General features: G+C 51.5%; 1 long non-coding RNA gene across 1 annotated transcript; it reads left to right on the top strand.

Moving 5' to 3' along the window:
- LOC119102280 (uncharacterized) lies at nt 1-5,700 on the top strand. The gene is made up of 3 exons (XR_005094683.1): nt 1-73; nt 4,252-4,356; nt 5,640-5,700. It is a non-coding gene; the product is annotated as an uncharacterized LOC119102280 (long non-coding RNA).
- Nucleotides 5,701-8,663: the final 2,963 nt, after the last annotated feature.

Raw genomic sequence — 8,663 nt, 5'->3', positions numbered from 1 at the left:
CTACCGTGATGGCGGTTGGCTCGGCGGCTGGCGGCTGCGGCGCTGCTCGGCCTGGTCTCGCTGCACGCGGCAGGTGAGTCCCGCCGCACGCGGCAGGTGCGCGGTACGGGAGTCTCGCTCCACGGGGGTACGGGAGTCTCCCTGCACGCGGCACGTGAGTCCCACTGCACGCGGCACGGGAGTCTCCATCCCACGCGGTTATAGGAGTCCCGCTGCACGGGGTACGGGAGTCTCCCTGCACGCGGCACAGGAGTCCCGCCGCACGCGGCACGGGAGTCCCGCTGCACGCCAGGCTTTCCCATTGCTATGACAGGTTTACAGACATAGCGGTTTTCCCCAAGTGTCGTCATATAATGCATGGAAGTGACTCGAACCAAGCTTGGATTTCTGGAGGCAAATGTTAGGTTATTGCCATTTGAACTTTGGATAGCTGTTGCATGATGGAACTAATTGGGTGGTCGTTCTTTTGCAGCAATGTCACCAGTTCATTTAGCACCAGATATTGCGGCTTAAATTGGGGTCGATACATGGATATCCTCAAAGTTGACCTCCTACCTTGTGACCTTTCACCGCGCTAAGTTGACCATGCTGTTGCAATGTTATCTAGGCTCAAGAGTATGGAAGTTCGTGGCATAACCTTGGATGATTTCACGTTGTACAAGGGGGGTGACGTGATTGAACTAGAACTAGTTTTAATCTAGGGCACTTCAAAACCGATGTGAAAGGAGTGCAAAAATATGTTTCAACCTCGTTTCACCTAGCTCGATTTGTCAACCTTCGCAGACGGCTTCTGCCACGTGGCTCCTGAATTTCTGTTTTGGTGTACACGCAACCGGGGTAGAATTATCAGGAAAGGTGTTAAAAGACTGACTTGCCTTTTAGTGCTGACACCAAGCTGTCAAAAAGTCATGCCGCAGATAGATAACAGTCTTTAATTCCATACAATGTTGGCTGCCTCAGCAAAAAAAGGACCGAAATTCGCGGAGCCGGCATGTTCGGCCAGCTTCCAACAGCGGTTAAGCACCGGTCGGAAGACAGCCCGCCGCATCACACTCCGTAAGGCGCGATGGTGCCTCCTCGCAGAGCGGTCATCAGCCGTCTGATCGGGGCCAGTTCTCGTGATAGGTTCTCAGCCGCCTTCTCGTGACAGGTGATAGGTTCTCAGCCGCCTTCTCGTGACAGGTGGCAGGTTCTCGGCGGCGCTGGCGTAGCTTACGGCAAAGCGGGAGGCGCGGCCGATGGGCGAGGGATGAGCTGGGGAGGTGTCGGTCAGCGGCATTATCCGGCAGATGAGCTGATAGCGGACTGGTCGGCCAATGATCACGGATCTTTCACCAAAGACGTAGTTATGCTCGTTTTGCTTTGATCTGACCGTTTTCCAATCACGAAGCGCCCCGGCCACTGTGATGCACCGAAACACTGACGTTCTCAGACCGCAGCCGTATTTGAGCCAGTTGCCACTCACCGCTGCGCCCATTCGGGCAGCCGTAGAAAGTACTGTTGTTGCACTCTCGTCGGCCGGCGGCGTCATGACACCGGCTGTGCGATAAGCGCCGCCTTCATGATCAGAATCGTGAACGGGCTGGCGGTGATCAGTCGGTTTCCGCGCATTCCTGGAGCGCCAGCGCGCCGGGAGAGAAGTGCGTCCGATCTGCTCGGCTTCGGAGAAAGACCTCGCAGGAGGCAGAAGTGGTATGAAATCCGCCGGCGCAGGGTACCGTCCGACCCGGGGCCGCACGGGGAAGTGATGCCGGTGAGAGCAGACGGTACGAGGGTAACTGTAACAACAAGTGATTGCCGGTGAGAGCAGACGGTACGAGGGTAAACTGTAAACAAACAAGTGATGCCGGTGAGAGCAGACGGTACGAGGGTACTGCAACAACAAGTGATGCCGGTTGAGAGCAGACGGTACGAGGGTAACTGCAACAACAAGTGATGCCGGTTGAGAGCGGACGGTACGAGGGTAACTGCAAAACAACAAGTGATGCCGGTGAGAGCGAGCGGACGGTACGAGGGTAAACTGCAACAAACAACAGCGTAACCGTAACAGGCGGACGGAAGAAGAAACCACTCGAGCGAAAGGACACGGCGGGTAGTTATACCTCTGCAGTAGGTAGGCGCTTCATCACTCAGATTTAGGGGCTGACGAGAGGACTGACCGATAGACGCCCGGTTAAGCCACTAAGACGGATGCGGTATAGGCGGACGGATCGGTGCCTAATCCGAAATACCTCCAATGGTATTGCTTTAAGTTTTGGTGGCATTTAATTTGAGCCCCTTTACGTAACGATCTTTGACAAGTCGAAATCTTCCGGACATTTTAGAAGTAATAAAGTAGGGTCATAAGAGCCGAAGGCATCTCAAGTGTGGATGCTATCTCCGCGAAGATACCACGAAACCGTACGCATGAACACACCGGGAAACCAGGATGTTCGGCTGGATCAGCCAATGCATGCTATAAGTAAGCCTTCAGTTCAAATTTGAGGTGTGAAAGCCTCATCAAAGCGGTTAACAGCACTATTTCACTTGAAGTACGGTGGGCGGCCATCCGTCAGCCAACGGCCTGACCCGATCGAAAGCCAACGGATTTGTCGGCATGTGTGGGTGGTAAGGCGTTGCGCTTCTCAGCCTGACTGAAGCGAAGCACACGGAGGCCTTAATTGCAAGACCGTAAGCCGCGAACCTGCTGGATTAGAACGTTATTGACAACATATTCTTATAGAAATAATGAGTTTTAAGCTCTTATGTCCGTTATTACAAGGTCTATTTGGTGTGAAACTCAAAATGAGTAGATACGTTGCAGCAAGTGGGGGAAAATGCTGGTGAAGACAATCCTGGTTGATAGTGGTGATCAAGGGAGTCGTTGCAGACGGGGAATCTGAGACATTGAGCAACGCTTTGCGAAAACTGTGTTTGCAACCAGACTCAAACCCATCCCATAGTTTATCTAGATATGTACGTTGGTTGTCAAACTTCAGCTTAAATGACGCCGGCTTCCAGTCGATGATAAGAAGTGAAGCTCGTCTGTCATGTTTGGCCCGGCGTGCCGCTGTGTATGCAAAGCCTCTGTGCATAAGCAGACGAGCGGCGCACTTCGTCACGTAGCCTCCTATGAAGTGCGGCGGCTGGTGTGGCTGCGCCGGCGCCCTGTCGTCAAAGATGCAGCCGGGAATCTCACTGGGCTTCCCACGTTCACAGATCTGCCGGCTGCACTCTCGAGTCGCATGCAATGTTAGTGTGCTGCCCAGTGCGGCTTGTGATCACTTAACATCATGCACTCGCAACGATGTTAGCCGTTGGCGCGCCCGCAAAACCCCAATTACACGCGGCCATACGCTTTTGTGGCATTAGTGTGGTATTAGTGCGGCATTGTTGCCGAAGTTTTGTGTCATTACGCTAGCGTTAACCCAAGGTTGAGAACCAACTAAGACAGGAACCAAGGATGACTTAACGGGAAAAAAGATGAAGAACGTGAGTGGTTTTATGGAAACACAACGCACGTTAACAAGTATGTTTTGAAATTGAATGTTGATTCGCAGATGCTCTTTATGAGTGTGAATAGGTTTTTTCCATATGCTCATACGTGTCCTATACATCATCTATGTCATCTATAGATGACACGAGGATATAAATAATTATTGGTAGCGTAAACGGCGACTGTCAAGTGTTAAATATGCTGCCTGGTTTTGACATTTAACAATCACTATTCCTGATGTGTTGTGGTCGGTGGAATATGGTGAGCTTGCTTAGTATTGATCTCACTAGACCACTTTTACACTGAATCCGATTTTAAATGTGATTTGGTGCCTAATTTTGTCCAGGAAAGTGTTTGTGTTCTTGAGCACTAGTCTGGCATGATCTGCGGGTCACCGATTAAATCAAGGTGGCATGTTGGACACCGTCTGATTTATTACCTACCAGCATATTCACTAATTTGTCCTTCATTCAGCTCCATTAAGGGATAAAAGGCAAGGTGGTCCTGCCACCCCTTGAGCCGGCGCATCACTGGCAATATTTCCCGCCCGGCGAGGGAAAGAGTATACCTACGCTCATGCATTTAGGGCGCCAACGCATTTGGGTACCGATATCATTGAGCGAGATACTCCTGGAGTGTCACTCTTCTGTATCACCCGGAATAAGGTTCAGGCACGTGCGTGCTCGTAAGACCGTACCTGTGCAATGTCTGTGTTGAGCTCGGTCCACGCGGCTCGGAGACGTTCAGTGTGTCTGATGCAGCATGTTTACCGACAGGTGGGCAGCTCTCGACAGATGACCAGTGCCCCATCGACGACCGGGTGGCCCTGAGTAACTGCCTGGCCAATGGCCTTGAAAAGCTGCGGCCGTTCTTCAGAACAGGTGTGTAACTGAGTCGTGTAAGTCCGTGTGTGCATATGTAGGCCCGTAAGGCGCTTGTTTTGATAATCGTTATGTGGGTGTATACCTTGCTTATGCATTTCCTTCTTAATGTTTACTGAAAACCTGCCAGGCATTTTATGGAAATGTTCTGTTTTGCCATTTTGTTGGAAAATGGAAACATTGCCCGACTGTCAACGCAAAAAAAACGATTGAAGTCCACAAATGTTGAAAATGTCGTAAAATTGGCTACGTATTCAGGGTAATGTCCGTAACTGGAATTATTGGCAGTAACTGCAGTCAGCTGAATATGGTGACATATGTGTTGCTTTGCGCTTTGGAAGGTGGTTGAACCATAGTGTAGTCAAAATGTCCTATGTTACACTATGGTTGAACGCCTTACCTCTGTGTCACGCGATATCGTGATAAGAGTGACGGACAACATCACTAACAGACTGTTTGTCTTCCACAATTGCTGGCAACCAACCAAGCGCATTTGATGATAACCCATAAAGCGGTTTATGAAATGAGCACCAAATATCCCTGATACTTCTGGCATCCTTTTCAGCTGAAACAATTACAAGATGAGCTACGTCCTCTGCCCTGTCAAATCGCTTACACTCAGGGGTGTAGTTTTCCAGAATAAGTTTTCGGACTGAGCGAGGAAATGGCTCAGATGACTCCCAAATGTACAAAAACGGGATGCACGCCATATTTGACCCGCTTTGCTCCCAGCGCTGGTGGATGGGACGCCCCAACTGATAGGAAGGGAACACGTCCCGACATACAGTTTTGTGGTTGGTGGGTAGGCATGCGAGTTTATCAATAAGGGGTACAACAGAATAGCGTATATGAATCTGTTATTTTTTCACGTAAATTTAGATAGCTAGACCAGAGATTCCTTGTTCTTAGTGCCATCTTAAAACAGGCACACGCAGATAAGCTTCAGCGTATCTGTGTCCGTCAAAACACGCACATTCTATGCACCGATTCATACTTTTCAGCCATATATACTTTGAACGAACATGTACACATCACCGGGCTCTGCGCAATGAATCGTTTGAAGCAAATCCATAGCAAGTTGCGACGCATTCTCCTTAAAAATTTGCAACATCTATTCAGCAGACCTTTCAACTCGCTACCCTATGATAGCTCAGGGAAATTCATCCCTTATTTTTCTTTACCCCGCGCGGCGCTGCATTTGATCGTGCCCGTCTAACATAATTAGGCAATGGCACATCTGAGTGATTGGCGTCGTTCGGCAATAGTTTGTTTTTCGTTGGCAGGGATACCAGAAAACAACGTTCCACCCGGCGACCCGCTGGTGCTGGATGAGCTCGTCTTCTCTCACGGGACGGAATGGACGCCAAATACTCCAACGTGATCGTGCACGGATTATCCTCTTTCGAACTGCGCAGCCTTGAGTGAGCCAGCTCAACCGCACCCAGCTGTGCCCCCCCCCCCCCCCCCGTGCAAAGAGAAACGTAACCGTCCCATTCACCTCCGCGTCTCCGATTCCAACGCCAATATTGTGTCGACAGGTTTGTTCAGACAGCCTTATCAGACGGCTTTTCAATGCCGGGACAAGCTAACAGGATGCCTTTTAATGCTTGTGATTGTTATTAGCCGTTGTCGCATTACTCAGCTTCTCCGCTTGTTTGTGCTCGCGCCTGTTTGTTCCTCTGCGTGCAGACATGGCCGCCGGTGCGGGCTGTCAGCGTCGGATGCTAGCCCTGCTCGGCGTTATAAACTCCTGGCCTCGGTCTGCACTTCTGAAGGTCCTGTGTTCCCCTGCCCCAGCGTTGGGCCTGGTCTGCACCCTGACGACCCTGTGTTCCCCTGCCCCAGCGTGGACCTGGTCTGCAACCCCTGACGAATCCTGTATTCCCCTGCCCCAGCGTGGGCCTGGTCTGCACCCCTGACGACCCTGTGTTCCCCTGCCCCAGCGTGGACCTGGTCTGCACCCCTGACGACCCTGTGTTCCCCTGCCCCACGTGGGCCTGGTCTGCCCCCTGACGATCAGTGTGTTCCTCTGCCCCAGCGTGGAACCCGGTAGAGCGCACGGTGGCGTTTGACCTCAGCGTGCCAGAGGTCGACTTGACGGGCGACTACGACGTTCAGGGAAGCTTTCTCGTCCTGGTAGTTACCACCGCGGCAACTTCTCCTCCCATCTCAGTAAGTGCCCATCGCGGGACGGGCCGCGGCGGGGCGGCTTTCTTCGCCCCGGAAAGGTCACACCCCCGGCCGATCGCGCCGCGTTTCGTGTCGTCAGAGCCTCGATGCCAAACAAGCTACAGGTCACCACCCCACCGACCCGTCCACTGTCGCTGCCGCTCTGCGGAGAAAGGCAGTGAGACGAGCCAGAGATTCAAGGAGATTGCTCCCTCGTTTGATGCTTCCTTTGCTTCACCGAGATGTGAAATCAGCCGCATGTGCACGTGTGTTCGAGTCCCTTTGCATCCCACGGACGGACGGGACTCCGGAGAAGAGAGAGCTTGTGGTTTAAAAACATGCGCATCGTGCTGTTAAATTAGCGTTTTTGACAAGTGAAGTGCGTATCATCTACATGGCAGCCACTTAAAGAATTAGTAGTTATGTGGGAGGGCGTAGCAGTACAATTACTGGTAACGAAATGATGTACTTTCTACGCGCCTGGGATTCTAGGCACCCATAAACATTGACTGAACCGCTCAATAAAGCCTAACTCTGAACTCCGCTCCAGATTTCTACCGAGCAAACATTCGCCGTCTTTGTACATTCAGGAGCAAGGAATTGAGCAAACGTCACAGCCTTTTCTGACAATGGCATTACCAATTTCATGTGTAAATGGCTTCAGGTCAGACCCCCGCGCATTCTCCCCGCAGCAGTCCCAACAATCAGCTGCCTTCCCCGCATCCTCCGCGCAGCAGTTCCGCCAACCAGCTGCCTTTCCCCATCCTCCGCGCAGCAGTTCCACCAATCAGCTGCCTTCTCCGCATCCTCCGCGCAGCAGTTCCACCAATTATCTGCCCCCCGCATCCCCCGCGCAGCAGTCCCACCAATCAGCTGCCTCCCGCACATGACCGGCTAAGCGGCGAAAAATAGCGTGGCTGATTTGTGCTCGCTGTGGTCACCTAGCACATTCCAACAGCGGCCTTTAAGGGAGCGCTGGAAATGAGTTGCCTTGGAAGCACTGGGGGTTTCTTGGTGCAAAAACACCATTTTCATGTAGATGAACTTTATGTTAGCTGTCGAACCGCTCTGGATCAAGCAGAACATGTGATGCTCTTCTTCGTTAAATTATACGGGATTTCGATTAATTGCCTATGGAAACGGAAACGTTTGTTCACATTACGCTAGAAATGCTCCAACATAACCAGCATACATAAGGCATAAATGAACAAAAACTTCGCTGAGCGTAGTTTTAGTCTGCACACATCTCAACTTCTCTTATTGAAATTGGGTCATCGGGGCACGGTTACACAAGTGGCAGGCCTGGAAGGCGGTGACGTCAGAGCTGCGTGATGCTGTCACCATCTGACGGCAATGCGTTTCCCCCAATGCGTTCTATGTCGACCTCCTTGCCCCCACCTCCCCCCTCCTCTTCCCATGTTCCAGTTGACTGGCAATTACTGACAAATGTAGCCGCTGGGATAGATGCCATTCGAGTGACGCCGCGATCACAGAGTTTTTTTTTGCGAGAGATAGCTTGTGGCGTGTGGCCCGTCACGTAAGTATGTCGAATTATGGGATAATTCTACTCCATCTGGTCGGCTAAATCAGGATTCCCGGTGACGGATGGCTTGGCATGCAAGGTCATGGTAAGGTCGCTCATGGCAGAGGTTTCAAGCGCTAGTCGGCGATGTTCAATGGCGCAACCGTAGGTGGCGACCGAAGCCCCGCGATGGTGAGCCTTGAAACTGCTGCATCTGCACACATCTGTCGTGCATGCGTGCAGACAGCTGGTTTTGACGCAAAAATACAATCACCAGGATAATCACATTATGCCTGATCATTAGACCTCCCCACCATGCCCGCCGCGCTCTCTAAGAGGAGCTCTCGCTGCAAAGGCTAATGACGGCTGAAAGGAGTTTTCAGAAATAGACGCGCAGTTCTTCAAGAGGTTTTTGGTATAAGTTTCAGGCCGCCTGCATGCAAGCTGCTTAATCAGCCATTACTTACCTTCAACAATGCATTGTTAACAAGACTGGGCACGTTTGACCAAGGGAAAATTATTCAACGAATAATTATCTCTTCGATAGTCATTCCTGGAGATTATCCATTTGCGCTCGGCAGGTCCGGAAATTTTTCCCAGATTCGTCTTCCTTATG

The sequence above is a fragment of the Pollicipes pollicipes genome, unplaced genomic scaffold (genome assembly GCF_011947565.3).
Source record: "Pollicipes pollicipes isolate AB1234 unplaced genomic scaffold, Ppol_2.1 Scaffold_5724;HRSCAF=6776_pilon_pilon_pilon, whole genome shotgun sequence".
Classification (NCBI taxonomy): domain Eukaryota; kingdom Metazoa; phylum Arthropoda; class Thecostraca; order Pollicipedomorpha; family Pollicipedidae; genus Pollicipes; species Pollicipes pollicipes.
Note: the sequence above shows the minus strand (reverse complement) of the source record. Positions and strands in the feature narration are given on the sequence as shown.